The sequence below is a fragment of the Bison bison genome, unplaced genomic scaffold (genome assembly GCF_000754665.1).
Source record: "Bison bison bison isolate TAMUID 2011002044 unplaced genomic scaffold, Bison_UMD1.0 scf7180017864162, whole genome shotgun sequence".
Taxonomy (NCBI): Eukaryota; Metazoa; Chordata; class Mammalia; order Artiodactyla; family Bovidae; genus Bison; species Bison bison.
In genome coordinates this window covers 1,473,070-1,490,090 of record NW_011494734.1, presented here as the reverse complement: position 1 = coordinate 1,490,090, position 17,021 = coordinate 1,473,070, and the positions used below count along the sequence as shown (strand labels likewise).

The 17,021-nt window shown below is 47.6% G+C and overlaps 1 long non-coding RNA gene across 2 annotated transcripts in view; it reads left to right on the top strand.

The window, feature by feature from the left end:
- The window catches only part of LOC104989696, a 45,725-nt gene that overhangs the window by 11,492 nt on the left and 17,212 nt on the right, over window positions 1-17,021 (top strand). For both annotated transcript variants that reach the window (XR_825402.1, XR_825401.1), the window contains exon 2: window positions 13,101-13,559. This is a non-coding gene — a long non-coding RNA (uncharacterized LOC104989696). The remainder of the gene's footprint in view (window positions 1-13,100; window positions 13,560-17,021) is intronic.

Below are 17,021 nucleotides of genomic sequence, written 5' to 3'. Positions count from 1 at the left end.
CCTGTCAGGGCCACAAAGCAGTGCTTTGTGAGGCCGCGGTAGCCTGCATCCTCCCAGGGCAGGGCTCCAGGCCAAGCTGGTCGGCCCAGGCCACCATGGACAATGGAGCTACAGTGGTGTCTGGGCGAGCAGAGTGGTCAGTGTGAGGAATGGCAACAACAGGCAATCTCTGGCAGCGGCCAAGTCCACACACACCTCCCAAGGTGGCTGGGAGGGCAGGGCGTGTCTCAACAGTCACCTGGGCAGCTTGAACCTGGTCAAGTTTGGCCAGCACCCAGGCAAGGTCCGAAGACACCACAACATGATTTTCCTGTTCTCAGTCTCCCACGTTCTCCAGGAGGCCCTTGATAAATAATGAGTCACTCTGGTCCCTGGGCCTGTGTCTGAAGGACATGCTTAGGCAGTGAAGTGGAGAGAAGCTGATAGAAGCCCATGAAGGGAACCCCAATCCTCAGCTCGCCTTTCTGCTCTCAGTTTGGTTGGAATGGTCCCTAGGGAACTGCCCACCTGCAGGTCTAACCATCCAAGGTTGATGCTTGGGTTTTCTGAAGCCCAGCTCTCAGGCAAGAAGGGGGAAGTCTGGTTTTGAGAAGGGATACCAGTACATGTGGTATTTAAATTGGTGTTTTAAAACACCAATAGTAAATACAGTGGTATCAGGAGATTTTTTTTTTTTAAGCAAGATGCTTAATTGAAAAATTTGCATCTTCCCAGTCAGAAGAGCGAGTCTTGGTCTCTGTGGTTCCACCTGAGCGGTCCCACGGCTTGAGTCTCATTTCTGCCTCCACGCTCTGCCTGCCACTTGCCACAACTTCCTGACCAGGCATCCATCCCTTGGCCACCCCTGGTCATCACACTTTCACACACGGTCTCTCCTCTCTTTCCATGGACTATGATTCCAACAGTTTGTGCATAAAGATTTCCATTTAGCTCAAAATATTTGACAGACAACCTCCCATTATAATAGATTCATATGGAATCCAATATATATTAGTATTAGACTAATTATATATTAGACTTGTAAGATATATACAGAGAGAACATCCAGTAGGTGAGAAACTCTGTAATGATCAAAGAGACTATGAATTCAGTAACCACATAAAGTGATATTTTATTTATCCAATGAACATGTAGGCACCTCTGAAAATCAGCAATGCATAGGTATGCACACTTTATTGTTTACTCAGGGGAAAAGCAGTGGAGAGTTTGCAGACCCCACACAAAAGCTCTAGTTTCTTGAAGGAGACCCCTTATCCTCAAGCCTGGGCATTCTCTTGATTCCTCCACTAAGAGAGAACAGGGCTTATAGACCCAGGTCTGGATCCAGCGCATGTGTAGCTAAGTAGCTTCAGTTGTGTCCTACTCTTTGCAACCCTATGGACTGTAGCCTGCCTTGGGATTCTACAGGCAAGAACACTGGAGTGGGTTGCTGTGCCCTCCTCCAGGGGATCTTCCTGACCAAGGGATCGACCCTCAGTTCTTATGTCTCCTGTATTGGCAGGTGGGTCCTTTACCACAAGAGCCACAGGATCCAGGGTACCTGGTTAAGTGTGGATCTGGCCCAGGCTGTCTGAGCCCGAGCAAATTCTCATCAAGTCTGATCCTGGAAGGACAACTGGTTGGAATCAGAGGTTCTTTACCCTTTGGGGTGATAGACCCCTTGGAATTTTCCCTGAAAAGTGCTTTTTGCAATTCAAGAAATTCTCAGAATCCTGGAGTCCCTCCATAGATACCATGGACCCCATATGGCAACTGATTGGATTGGGAGATCTCAAACATTCTTTAATTTCTAAGAATCTTTTATGATTTCTTGATGCTTACTGGACTTCAATTCCCTGGCAGAAGCTTTCTGGAGGGGTGTTTGCCTCCTCCTCTGCCAGCAGCGTGTGTGGTCAACCATGACTGGGAGGGGTATCATGGTGCCACCTTGTGCTTCTGTTTTGAAACTGCACCTTTTATGGGACCAAGCTCAAGACCCCCACTGTCCACCCTCCACCCCCAATTCTCTGACCTCATTTCCTACTGTTCTGATACTGGACTAATTTTTTTCTGGCTTCTGAGCCTTTGCATTGACAGTCTTCACTGCCTAGAGGTGTGCTTTTGAAGCTATTTATGCAAATATAGTTAGTACTGTCATATAACAAATCATGAAAAAAGGGAGTTTTTTTGAAGCTGATTCTATTCTCATTTGACCTCATATTGAGAAAATATCACATGAGCACATTAAAGAATTTTTTGGAATTTGAGGGGGCTTTGAGAAAAGGCTAATAAAAATTATAGAGGGTATATTAGTCAGCTCTCATTAAGTTTTGCTGCAATAACAACCTCAAAATCTCAGTGACTAGCAGCCACAAAAATCTTTACACTGAAGTTATTTTTTTACTGAGAGTCAGCTATGGCTTTGCTTTCTGAGGCTTCTTCATTGCAGATTGGAGGAGCTAATGAATAGCAGGGCAGTCTCTCACTTTTACCCCCTTCAAGGAGAAAGTGATACTGAATGAAGTAGCCCCGAGCCCCCCTCTCCCCACTGCCCCCCATTAACAGCTTTTATAAGCAAAGAGGCTCAGAGTTGTGGAGTAGAACCTTCCTCTGGCAATGGGGATACTAGGTTCTGCCTTCCCAGAGCAGGAGTGAAGCTGTCACTGCCCCAAAGCAGGAATGGGCTGCCGCCTTGGGTAAAGGATTGGAAGCCTGGGCACTGGAGCCCTCCTGGTGCCAGCCAGGACCCAGAAGTGCCCAAGGTTGCACAGTCCCTAAACCTTTCCACTATAATGCTACAGTAGGGGAGTAAGAGAGCTTCTGGGTGCTGTAAGAGGGCTTCGGGCAAAGGCAATAAGAAGGAAGAAAGAAGAATCATAAGGAAAGCATAGGCCAGGAGGAAAGAGGGGCGGACACGGAATACATGAGGGGTGTGGCAGGTCTCTCCAAGACAGCTCGAAACAGGCCTGCACAGCCAGCCTCAGCAGCTCTCTCCTTCGAGGAAGCACCATTAGCCAACAGCTAAGCCTAAACCTCATTCTGATCCCTCACCTGAACCTCTTCCCAAAAGTGAAGGGATGTTTGAACAGCCTACCTGGAACATAGATGGGTGGTTTGTGTCCCTCCCTTGAAAGATCTCTTTTCTCAGCCACAGGAAAACAAGTTTCAAAGTGGATTGAGAAAGAGGGGTGGGGTGCAGATATGGAAAGAATGAGGAGGGAACAGATGGTGCCTGCTAAGACAACCAGATTTTTCCCCCCAGTTAATCTGGGAATGACCTAATTTACATAGTATTTGCATAAATTTCCATTTCAAATTATAGCTGTCCTAACTTCAAGTATACAGGAGAAAATAAATGAGATCAGGCAATCTACTGTAATTGAACTCAAGCTGACTTCTGTGAAAGGCAGGTCAAGCTTTCAAAGTCTGGCAGATGAGAGGAAGGAATTTTGTGGCTGTCCATTAGCAAAAGGGGGCCTGGAGAAAGCCTCTCCACCTCTCAAATTAGGCAAAGTTACCATGGGTCCATGTCGGGTCAGAGATGTGGGGAGATGAGGAAATTCAACCTCTTCTCGATCTACTCCCCCTTCCACAGTGGGACCATCCTGGGAAGAAACAATGTTAGGAATGGAGCAGAAAAAGCAGAGACCCTGTCCCGAAGTCAAGGTGGTGGCATGGGGCCCAGCAGGCTCTACAGTTGTATGGAAAGTGGGTGTTGCTTCTGCTCATCCCCGACATCTGTCTGGATACTTTGCTCTCCATCCACTCATTCTTAATTTCCACCACATTCCAAAGCCCATCACACACCCTCACAGACACACCAACTCCAAGAGAGTTAGAACACACACACGCCCTGCTGCTGCTGTTGCTGCTAAGTCGCTTCAGTCATGTCCAACTCTATGCGACCCCATAGACGGCAGCCCATGAGGCTCCCCTGTCCCTGGGATTCTCCAGGCAAGAACACTGGAGTGGGTTGCCATTTCCTTCTCCAATGCATGAAAGTGAAAAGTGAAAGTGAAGTCGCTCAGTTGTGTCTGATTCTTCATGACCCCATGGACTGCAGCCTACCAGGCTCCTCCGTCCATGGGATTTTCCAGGCAAGAGTACTGGGGTGGGTTGCCATTGCCTTGTCCCACACATGCCCTAGGGGTACTGAAATGTCAGTCACTGTCACATACCAAGCCTGTCCCAGGTCGGAGAGGAATCTTAGGTTGGCTCCATCCACTAGATGTCCAGTCTTTCTGTCTCTGTCTCTCTCTCCATCTGGGATTACATCAGATCTGGGGAAGTGGCAGGGCAGTGAGCTCCAAGGGCAGATTAGATAAGGACAGAGCCATAGCTGGAGGCCAGGATGGTATCTTGCCCTGTGGAGATGTGTTGGCTGCTACAGAAGAAACTCCCACCATGAGGGGAGGCCAGCCAGTGCCCTCAGTAAAGGTCACTGTGTCTGCTGACAACTCCTGAGGACTGAACTCTGCATCTTCAGGGTCTGCATCCCTCCTCACCCCACTGATTTCTCTGCACAGGGCCCACCCCTCTGTTTCCACCCCCTTCTGCCCTGAGAACACGGTGGGGGAAGCCTTGAGCCTGAAACAGCTTTGGTCAAGAAGATTCCCCTAGAGAAGGAAATGGCAACCCACTCCAGTATTCTTGCCTGGAGAATCCCATGGACAGAGGAGCCTGGTGGGCTACAGTCTATAGGGTTGTAAAAAGTTGGACAGGACTGAAGCGACTTAGAACAGCACAGCGAGTATAACATACACAACAAAAACTTGGCACAAACAATAATATAAAATATCTCATGAGTAACTTTAAAATCTTAATTATAAGTTAAAATGATAATACTTTGGATATATTGGGTTAAATAAAGTGCCTTATTAAAATGAATTTCACCTGCTTCTACTTTTTTGTGGCCCCTAGAGACTTTAAAATTACATATGTGGCTTCTATTCTGAAGTTGAAGCCAGAGATGCTCCCTCATGGCAGCTGCCTCGAAACAGAGCACAGAACAGCTTGGCTCCTGGCGGTGACAGGGAGTTTGAAGAGAGGAGGTGTTAAAGTCCAGGGAGAGGGGAAAGACATTTATTAATATTTCCCAAAAAACTGACTTTGCCATATACTTTGTTGGGAAGGTGTGACCCAGAGACCATACAAGCCCAAAGAAAAATAAAAACAAGACCAGAGAAAGGTGTTGCTAGTAACAGCAAGATAATTGGGAAGAGAAAGGGCAAGGGGAGAGGTCTGAGTCTAGTGCTAGCCAATTTTTCAAAAGCTGAGCTTCTTGAGTTCTGGCCCCAACCTTCCCTGGGTCAGGCTGTGCAGTGCCTGAGGGCGGCAGGGGCCCCTGGACATCTGCTCGGCCGTCAGTCGGTCCTGGGGTTAGAATGATGCTCCTTCTGGCCAAGGAGAGGCTCAGAGGCAGCCTCAGTAAAGCCAGGTTATCTCATCCAGCTTCTCCTTTAAAGGCCCCTCACCGGCAAAACCATGTCTTTGGGGGTCATCCCATAGCATAAGAAATACCACACTTTAAGCCAGGGGTCAAGGCCCCATAGTAAATATTTTAGGCTTTGCAGGCCAAGCTCGAGTCTGCCATGGTAGCGCAAAAGTTACCCCAGATGATATTCAAACAGATGAGTATGGCTGAGATCCAACAAATACAGACACTGAAATTTGAATTTCATGTAATTTTCATGTGTTAGGAAATTTTTCTTCTTTTGATTTTTTTTCATATAAAATGATTCTTAGCTCATGGGTCTATAAAAACAGGCAGAGGGCTAGATCTGGCTGGTAGGCCATACATTATTCTAAGGAAACTCCAAAGCAGAAGGTTGGGTCCTCATGAATGCAAATTAAAAGTAGATTGATTTGATTTATAGAGGAATCTAAGGAGAATATTCCTTGAATGTGTGCATTTAAAGTAAGATTTGATTGTAACTGTTTCCTGACACAAAGTGTTACCTTGCTTCCTTTCCCTACTTTGGTGTTTTTTAAATGGATATTTGTCATCCTGCAATGGCACCCCACTCCAGTACTCTTGCCTGGAAAATCCCATCGACTGAGGGCCTGGTAGGCTACAGTCCATGGGGTTGCTAAGAGTCGGACACGACTGAGCGACTTCACTTTCACTTTTCACTTTCATGCATTGGAGAAGGAAATGGCAACCCACTCCAGTGCTCTTGCCTGGAGAATCCCAGGGACAGGGGAGCCTGGTGGGCTGCTGTCTATGGGGTCGCACAGAGTCGGACACAACTGATATGACTTAGCAGCAGCAGCAGCAGCAGCAGTGTGCTGCAAAACTTATGACCAGCGTTTTTGGATAGAATAGGATAGGGTAGGATAGGATAGCATAAGAGAGAATAAAATATCAGAATTCATCATACATAGTAAAGTTTGATAATGGAACATTTTACAGCTGTGAGTATATTCATGTGCATATTTTATTATGTATATGTGTACTGGATTGTAATGCTAGAGATGTTTTTTATAGTGGATCTTGGTTAAAAAGTTGAGAGCTTGCCTTGATGAGTATTGGGGAAAAGAGGGGTTGAATTTCCAGTCCTCCTAGATCACCCTCAGGATCTGGAATTTCTCTCCCCACCCCTGTGCCCCTGGGGTTTCCTTTGCCGATCCACCCTGAGAACCACGGGTCACATGTCCTCACAGTGATGCACTGGCAGATGGGGTACTGAGATGAGGAAGGCACAAGCCGCACCTCACTGTCATTTTCAGAGCCCACCACACCATCAGCTAGTTCACCCTGCACCTTGAAAACAGTGGCTGGTGTGTAAGAGAAGCTTGGCAAATGTGTGTTGCCTGAATGAGTGACCAAATCTGGACAGCAGGGTTGCAGGTCCGAGTGCTCTGAGATGTGAGAAAGCGCAGCGCAATTGGGGAACCGAAAGAAACTCAGTGAAAGTGACCTCAATGGCTGTTCTGCCAGCTACCCCTCCCGCCTGAGCTTACAAAGACTGCTCATCAGGGCATAGAAGGTTTGGGCGCAGACCACTCCTCCCCCACTTTTTCAGTTGTTGTTCAGTCGCTCAGTTGTGTCTGACTCTTTATGACCCCATGGACTGCAGCATGCCAGGCTTCCCTGTCCCTCACCATCTCTTGGAGCTTGCTCAAACTCATGTCCATTGAGTTGGTGATACCATCCAACCATCTCATCCTCTGTTGTCCCCTTCTCCCCCTGCCTGCAGTCTTTCCCAGCATCGGGGTCTTTTCAAATGAGTCAGCTCTTCGCATCAGGTGGCCAAAGTATTGGAGCTTCAGCTTCAGTATCAGTCCTTCCAGTGAATATTCAAGATTGATTTCCTTTAGGATTGACTAGTTTGATCTCCTTGCAGTCCAAGGAACTCTCAGGAGTCTTCTCCAACACCACAGTTCAAAAGCATCAATTCTTCAGCAGTCAGGCTTCTTTATGGTACAACTCTCACATCCATATATGATGACTGGAAAAACCATAGCTTTGACTATACGGACATTTGTTGGCAAAGCAATGTCTTTGCTTTTTAATAGGCTGTCTAGGTTTGTCATAGCTTTTCTTCCAAGGAGCTTATAATTTCATGGCTGCAGTCACCATCTGCAGTGATTTTGGAGCCCAAGAAAATAAAGTCTGTCACTGTTTCCATTGTTTCCCCATGTATTTGCCATGAAGTAATGGGACTGGAGGCCATGATCTTAGTTTTTTGTATGTTGAGCTTTAAGCCAGATTTTTCACTCTCCTCTTTCACCTTCATTAAGAGGCTCTGTCGTTCCTCTTTACTTTCTGCCCTAAGAGTGGTGTCATCTGCATATCTGAGGTTATTGATATTTCTCCCGGCAATCTTGATTCCAGCTTGTGCTTCATCTTGCCTGCCATTTCATATGATGTACACTGGATATAAGTTAAATAAGCAGGGTGAAAATATACAGCCCTAATGTACTCCTTTCCCAATTTGAACCAGTCATTGTTCTATGTCCAGTTCTACCTGTTGCTTCTCGATCTTCATACAGGTTTCTCAGGAGGCAGGTAAGGTGGTCTGGTATTCCCATCTCTTTAAGGATATTCCACAGTTTGTTGTGATCCACGCAGTCAAAGGCTTTAGCATAGTCAATGAATCAGAAGTAGATGTTTTTCTGGAATTCTCTTGGTTTTTCTATGACTCAACAGATGTTGGCAATTTGATCTCTAGTTCATCTGCCTTTTCTAAATCTAGCTTAAACATCTGAAATTTTTGGTTCACATACTGTTGAAGCCTAGCTTGGAGAATTTTGAGCATTGTTTTGCTAGCATGTCAAATGAGTGCAATTGTACGGTAGTTTGATTATTCTTAGGCATTGCCCTTCTTTGGGATTTGAATGGAAACTGACCTTTTCCAGTCCTGTGGCCACTGCTGAGTTTTCCAAATTTGCTGGCATATTGAGTGCAGCACTTTAACAGCATCATCTTTTAGGATTTGAAATAACTTATCTCCCCAAGGCCATGAGCTCACCTGAAGACAGGGCCATCTACTTTACTCAGTAAGAAATGCTAGTTATCTCAAAGACTTCAGAAAAATCCCAGCAACCCTGTAGAATTGTCCATTTCTGGGAGACTGAGAGTCATAAAACAGGCAGTGATAGGCTGGGTGTTGAGGTCAAGCAAGGCTGGGCTTGTCAGAGAGACAGATGAAGAGGACTGTCCCAGGAGCATCACCATAAGCAGCCACAGCTCCTTCCCTTGTGCAGTCACCACTTAAAGAAATTCCTCCCATGGCTCCTTGGAGACTCCTGCCCTTTGGCTTTGTGCCTCCAGGCTTGTGGTGGCATTAAAAGTGCTGCTCCTTGTCACTAGGCTCTTGTGGTTCTAAGTGTGGTGGAGACAGCTCTGAGGAGTGACTAGATCCCTCATCCTGGGGTCCTGCCACATGGGTCCTATCTGAATTCCTGCCCTCAGAAACTGGATTTGACGAAATCCCATAACATGAGTTAAGGAAAACTGGGGAGAGGGACGGAGAAGGCAATGGCACCCCACTCCAGTACTCTTGCCTGGAAAATCCCATGGATGGAGGAGCCTGGTAGGCTGCAGTCCATGGGGTCACTAAGAGTCGGACACGACTGAGTGACTTCACTTTCACTTTTCACTTTCATGCATTGGAGAAGGAAATGGCAACCCACTCCAGTGTTCTTGCCTGGAGAATCCCAGGGACGGGGGAGCCTGGTGGGCTGCCGTCTATGGGGTCGCACAGAGTCGGACGCTACTGAGGTGACTTAGCAGCAGCAGCAGGGGAGAGGGAAAGCTCAAGAGGCCATAGGAGAGCCCCAAGACAGAGGCAGACATTGTCACGTTCCCCCATCCTGTTATCATTCCTGGTACCAGGGTGAATGGGCCCATAGGGTTCACCAAGTCGCTGAAGGAACACGCATGCTACTGGGCCCCAGGCAGAGGAGATGTGCAGGCATTACCTGGGGTGTTGTGATGCCTCCTGGGTTGGGGGGTGGTAGAGAGGAACCCTCAGTCTGCATGAACATGAGCTTGGATGTAGCCCCTCCTGCTGGGAGAGGAGGCTTGGTACCAGCTAGCTGACCAACCCCGAAATGCAGGGAGAGCTTCCAGGGACTCATTCCAGGGCTCCCACCCTTTGCACTGTGACCTTCGGGCAGCTGCACACTCATCAGCATTCATGTCTGCCTCTGGCACAGCCCACTGAACACCAGCCAGCTGGCTGAGACCCTTCGTGTGCAAAGAGAGTCTGTGTTGTTCAAGATTTCGGATAGTCTTGCGTGTGTACTGATGACCTCAGCTGTGACTGCCGCTCACACCAAGAGCTGAGACTCTGTGACTGGACTCACACCAGTCTCTGCAACGTGAACTTGGAGTGGACCCAGAGAAGGCAGAGCAGGAGACAGAGCAGGCTTTCCCTTGCTGCTCTCACAGTCAGAGATTTGGTTGTGACATTTCAATCTGTGTTGTTCTATCATTTTATTTTCTTGAGGTGAAACAAACATCTGGTGCACAGATCTTCATACATTTTAAATGTCTCTCCCAGCCTCTGCACTGTTGTAACGCCGCCCCTTTCCTTCCCACATGTTCATTTGAATATGAACTTAATGGACGCTAAATAAGTCAGCAGAGTTGCTGTTTTTCATGCGGTTGAGCAGATGTGTTTCTGAGGAAATGTGCTTGTATGGGCAGCCTCACCCTCTCCACCCAGACAGACCACAGGCGCAGCCAGCCTCTGGCACCCAGGAGAGTGCTCCAGCCACCTATCTGGGGGAATTGAAAGTGTAAATGGCACCCAGCCCCCTCTGTAAAGTTTCCTCCTCCCCCCATACCCTCCCTTCCTCTGTATGCTAAGGACCGGTGGGGTTCTTCAGTAAGGAAGGGACGGCACGGCCCCTGTCCTCGAGTGGTACCAACCAGTCCAGTGCTGAAAAAAATCATCTGTGCTCCGCAGACTTAATGGATTAAAAGCAGGGATCTATCTTTCAAGTTCCACCCTAAGTTCCAGCACTTTAGGAGATTCCCGGAAAAGCAGGACAGGCCAGGGAATGATCCGGGTTGACTCATCCTCGGGTTGAAAAATTCTTGCCTAAAGTCTGACATTCCCAGCCTAGGACTTGAGAAGACTCGTGGAGGTTCTTGAGGGCAGCTAAAAGCTGGAGCAATCACCTGGGCTGGCTTTGTCCCCTCTCCCCCACAAAGGACTGTTGCTGAAGCTGTGTTGTGATGGACCCTGGTGTGTGTGTGGTGTGTGTGTGTGTGTGTGTGTGTGTTGCTCCGTTGTGTCTGACTCTTTGAAACCCCATGGACTATAGCCTTCCAGGCTCCTCTTTGTTCATGGGATTTTTTCAGGCAACAATGTTGGAGTGGGTTGCCGTTTTCCTCCCCCAGGGAATCTTCCCGACCCAGGGATAGAACCTGCATCTCCTTCATCTCCTGAATTGCAGGCAGATTCTTTACCTGCTGAGCAGTCAGGGAAGCCACATGCAACCTGGGCTCAGGCACAAAGCAGCCTCAAGCTGGGCATGGGCTTTCAGGATGTCTGTCTTCCCGGTCAGGCAAGGGTTCCCAGTCTTAGGTACAGCTTGATGTGGGAGAGAGACAGAGGTCCCAGATAGTGAGCCTGGCCCTGCTTGTTCCTATTAACTCAGTCACCTAGCCCTCTCTGGACTTTCCTCTCTTCATCTACTTGGCAAAGGGGTTGAAGCAGATGACCTCAAAGCTATTCACAGATTTAAAACTCCACAGGGAATTTTCTCTCCTCTAAACTCTGCCCACCCCACAGAATTGTTCTGTGACTGGCCCGAGGCGCATCAAAGCCCTGCAAACTGCAAAGCGCTGGGCACACCAGCCTTTCTAGGGACGATGATTCTGGGAGCCCTGTTTGGTCCAGAAATCCTCCCAGATACTGTTCTTAATGGATTTGCCAGACTCTTAGATCAGCGATTTAACAAAAGCCTGGCTGAGCCCGGATTAGGTTTCTGGGAGCCAGGACCTGGGGGGCCTGTCCGGTTGAGCCACTTTCTCAGAGCCACGTGACTGTCACAGACCAGGAGGCAGGCGGGGTGGGGGCCCCTCCCCCATGTCTGTCCCCTGCTCTGAAGTCCTGTGCACAGTGACATCGAGCAGCAGTGCACCTAAAAAGAACACCCAATTGAAGAGTGGTGGGTCACTCACACCCACCGGTGGTCAACACACTTCCCACACAGTGAGGGGCCCCAGTCCAGACTTGCAGGTTCCAAGTTGGCTGTCACCTTGGCCATCTTCTCTGGAGCCCATGACATTGCTCCCAGGGAGGCAGGAGGAACAGAGCTGTGAGGAGAACCCTGTAGCGGCTGCTATGATGTATGACGTTTCTGCCACCTTTACCTAGAAGGGCTTCAAAGTGCAGGCAGCCCCAGAAGAAGAGGAACTTCCCCAGGGGAAGTTCTGGTGTCTCCTTGGAAAATCCCACTGAGCTGGAAAAAAAAAACACACACACACACAAAAAAACTGGGTGTTTACTGCTTACATGTACAAGATCTTGTTTAACTTGCACACTTCTCCATGGGGCAGACTTACAGCATCATCATCCCCATCTTACAGGGTAGGAAACAGAGCACAAAAATGTTAAATGACTTACGCAAGGTCACAAATGTTTGACCCCAAGTATATCCAATATCAGAGTGCATGCCTTTAACCACTAAGCCACATCTCCTCCAGAGTGGGAATAAGTCACCTTGATTTGTCCATGTAGACCAGAGGCCACTTTTGACTTGAGATACTGTTTGGCAGCCAAGGTGAAAAGAGTCCTTGTTTGGTGAATTAAATACACAATGAACAAAGACCCCACAACTTTGGAGAAATGAGCTACTAAGGCAACTTCAGATACAACAAGGAATTAGACTTTACTGATGGTGTTCTAGACCTTGAAGTAGTCAGTCCAGGGGGAGAGGGTAATATCTTAGACCAACCACAGTCAATGTCAGGCCAGGGGAAACTCCATGTTGAAGCAAGGGGGGCTCTGGTGCAGCCCACCCTTCTCACCAGCTTCCTTCCCATTGCCAAGCCTGCTAGTTATGGATTTTTTTTTTTTTACTAAGAAAGGAGGCAGCCTAGTATTTTTCAATTTGCTGAAAAATCACACGGTGAGTTAATGCTAGAGCTTGCAGTACTCCATATGTGTGGCTGGTCAGAGATGGGCCTCCCGGGTATGAACCTTTTGTTATTTTGAAAGCACTTTGGCTCAAAGCTGGATGTTCTGGAGTTGGCCTTAGTAGGCTGATGCAATGCCACAGACTAAGCTAGAAACAAGTGGGATACCAGCGCTGAGGGTATTCACAGCCCTCTCCCAGCGACAGGGGAAGTAGGCCATCATCAGGCTTAGGGAAAGGAGTTGAGAATGTTCACATATCTAAAGGCACTCGACCCACAATGAGGGTAGCAGCTGAGAGCTCTGTGTCAAGGGAAAGGGGTGTTTAAATCCAGGCTGTCTCCTCAGAGTTTCTCAAACCCAGTTAACCCTTTGGCTTATAGGAAAATAAAGCTGACAACTTTCAGAGACAGCCAGTACGTGTGATGCAGCAAGAACAGAGGTACTGAACCTGAAGCCAGTTCTTCAGAGTTATTATTAGTATCCACATCCCTCATCATTATGATTTTATTCTGTTATTTATAGGACAGGAGAAGTTACCAGACACATTGATCATGGGAGTGACCAAACACACCATTCCTGGCTGAGAACACTGCCGTGGTCATAGCCTCCAAGGAGAGAAGAGTCCTCAAGGCATTGCTCATCCAGACTTTGCCGTGTTTTGACCATACCATCCTTTGCCCACGTGTGATTGGACAGAGGAGGATGCTTGGCCCAGGACCTCCATGCATGGACCGACTGGTATTGTCAGATGTGGTCCAGCTGAATCAAAGATCATTCAAGTTAGATCTTTCTCTCTTTGGGAGTTGATTTTGGAAATGAAGAGAAAACAAGCCAGCTGGTAGCGGGACAAGAATCATGGAGACACACTTAGAAGAGGGGTGTGAAGATTGTCATCGCTGAGTCACCCTGATGCTGGAAATCCAGGACCAATGGTTCTGAACCCAAATGCCTGTGCACACGGGCTGGCAGCTACCCTCACAGGTGGGTACCATATTGTGTTCAAGGTGGAGGATGTGCCTTTTGTTGTAACTGAAGATATATATTGTTACAACAGTGCACCTCAGACAGAATGTTGAGAGAAGTGTTCAACATGTAGAATGGGAGGACCGCAAATGGGCACATTGTATGGGAGAGGTGTGAGAGGTAGAGTGGACTGACAAGCATGGGCAAAGGAACCTCGTGTTTCCTAGAGTGTGTGCAAACTTGGTTTTGTGAGTACAGAGCACAGTTGGGGCCATAGCAGTTATCCTCAAATGAAAACACAGGCTTGAAGAGTAATCAAGTGAATGATATAAGTGGGGATGTAATTTAATCCCTTTGAAGCCTTGCCAAAAATTCTAGTGTTTGAACATGCACCATGGAATTAGTCAGGACCCTTTTAGTTTTAAGTGACAAAGACTGAACTCAAATTAACTTACAAGGGAATTCATGGCTCATATAATTAAAAAATCTAAAGGATGGTACTGATTTTGGTCCTGGCTGGATCCAAATGTGCAGTATCATTGGAAATTAGGGGCTTCCCTGGTAGGTCAGTTGGTAAGGAATCTGCCTGCAATGCAGGAGACCCAGGTTCAGTCACTGGGTCGGGAAGATCCCCTGGAGAAGGAAATGGAAACCCACTCCAGTATTCTTGCCTGGAAAATCCCAAGGACAGAAGAGCCGGGCAGGCTACAGTCCATGGGGTTGCAAGATCGGGCATGACTTAGTGACTAAACCATTGGAAATTAGTATCTATCTCTTACTCTTGCTTTCCTCCAATAGGGTTTATTCTTTGGTTGGCAGCAACTCCCACACTTGACATGATGGCAAGCACTGGCTTCATGTTTCATGCTTACCTCCCCCCAGCTGAGGAGGCTCAGCAGAGTAAGAGTAATTCCCTAGCAATACAGCCCAAGTTCCAGGGATGGCTCTCATTGGTCCACCTTGGGACATGTATCCATCCCTGAACCAATCACTGAGGCCAGGGAAAAGCAGCAACCTAATTGGCCTGGCCTGAGTCCTGTGCCACAGCTTTGGATCTAGGGCAAGATGTCAGTACTACCAGAAGACAGGGCTTAAATTAACAATAGAAAAATGGTTGTCCCTGGAGACATGTTGAATAGGCAGTCACACCAGATATCCACCTCAGCCCCAAACAAAGTAGTTGACTGCAATCTCTCTGAGGTAATGATCCTTGAACTCTTGACATGAACCTTCTTGAATGCTGAATGACTTTCTGATTCCAATATCCATGAAAACTAACTATAATTTAATGGCAGATTTATCTAACAGGGTTCTTATTAACAAACAACTAACTCACTCTAGTATTCTTACCTGGAAAATCCTATGGACAGAGGAGCCTGGTGGGCTACAGTCCATGGGGTTGCAGAGTTGGACATATCCCAGAGACTGAACAACAACAACTCACTCTACTTTGTTTAAATAGAAGAACAATGTATGAGAGGCTATTAGGGGCTTACAGACTCTCTGGCAGAGTTAGAGAAGAGGGCTTGAGGCTCTGCAGCTATAAACCCTGGTCCAGTCACAGGCTTGATCCCACGGCCTCTGGCTCCTGTTACTGGGAGTATCTCTCCCTGTCCTGCCGCCTCTGGGGGCTCCACACTCCTTGCCATACTTCTCCCCCATCACAAAGATGCAGTCCTGTGTGGCAACTGCTCCCTTGCTTTTTACTCTTCTATTTAAGTTTCAAGTTGCTGCATCCAACTGGCAGAGCCCAGGCCACATGTCTGTGTCTGAGCTGCAGAAGTGATTTGGGGAACTGAGTTCTGATCTCCATCCCAGTGAGGCAATGGCCCTACCATGGCCTGTTTCCATAACTTAGGAAGGTTATTCAAATGATCCTGGGCTGGCACCAATATGAGCCCCATCCACTATACCACACTCCAAATTGTCAGGTCTTCTGCATCTTCTGGGTTCTGGAGAGATCACACAATGGGGCTAATGCTCTTTATTTCCACAAGTGGCTTCCCAGTAGATCTGTGAGTAGCTGATTTTTGTGACCAATGGAACCCAGTTAACATAGGTAATTTGGCAATGTAATTTAGATAAAATTTAGCTTGGGGATAAGTATTTCCTTGCCAGTAAGATTGGATTGCCAGAGCTCATGGTTTTTTCGTCAAAAAGAAAGCCCTCAGTGGGTCTCTTGATGGTCCCTGTAAAATATGGCCTCATGGAGCCCTCCCAGGAGTGCCAGCCCACAGGCATTTAATAGGCATTTTCACAGAGCTCTACAAGTGCCACCCTGGGCTACTATTTAACCACAGACCATCCCCAGCCATTGACAAGAAGCTGAGTTGCCAGGCAAGGGTCTTCTTGGCCTGATAAAGTCCCCCTGGAGTCTAGAATCCTATAGCAGCCCTTGCCAGGAAATTGGATTATCTGACCTCCCTCCTGTGCCCTCCACTGCCTGATCAGGAGCTGAAGTCATTCAATTAAGAGAGAGTTTTTGAGCATTAACTATGTCCCAGGCATTGTACTAACACTGGACATACTCTGCCCCCCAGGGAGCCTTCAGACAAGTAAATTAGCCAAAGCTCAAATGGCGCGAAGGGAAGCAAGGAAGGGGATGAAAATGTTCAAGGGACATTATTCAGAAAGAGATGCTTAGTTTTCATTTTTAAGCAGACTTATTGATCAGAGTGATGATGGAAGCCATGGTCTTTGACCTCATGTAAAAGCATAGTCATATTTTCCCAACACGTGATCTAACAAAGAAATGTCTGGAATTGGTGAATTCATTTATGTAAAGGTCTTCTAAAGGTAATGCCATTAAATACATTCAGTTCGATTTAATAGATGAAAAGAATTAAACCGGAATAAATAATGACCACATCAGAAAATCTAGCCGCTGCAGTCAATTGAATATACATAACTGACTGTAGTAGGAAGTCTGGTCTTTGGCTCCTGGGAATGCGTGGAATTCCTCTCACAATACTGACATATTCCACAAAGCAAAATATGGTCTTTGACAGCTAGGGTAAAGAGGACGTTTCTGCTCTAGACCCAGAATACCAGACCACAGGCCTCATCGTTTCCACGGAGGCGGCAGGTGCCCTCAGAGACCACTAGGTGTCGCTGTGAACCTGTGAGAAGGCGGCCTCACGCTGCGGGCACATTTCAGCTGGGTCTGTTTTCAATCAACACGTTGTCAGTTTTTCTACCCGAGGCCCCAGGGGTGTGCTAGGAATTTTTATTTCCTGAGAAATCCTGTGATTCAGCTGCCCTTTGTTGGCCCTGCGCGAGAGAATGAAGGCTGTGCTTGCTCTACCAGCTCCCCAGGCGGGGGGCTCCCAAGCAAGGGTCTTCAGGCCACCAGCCACCTCTCCCCTCTCTCCCTCTCTGCTCTTCATCCTTTGCTTCAGCCCTGTTGTCCCCCTCCCTTTTTGCCTCTTCACTTTCCTTTTTATCTTTCTCACCTGGTGCTCAGTGACACTAATGAGCCCT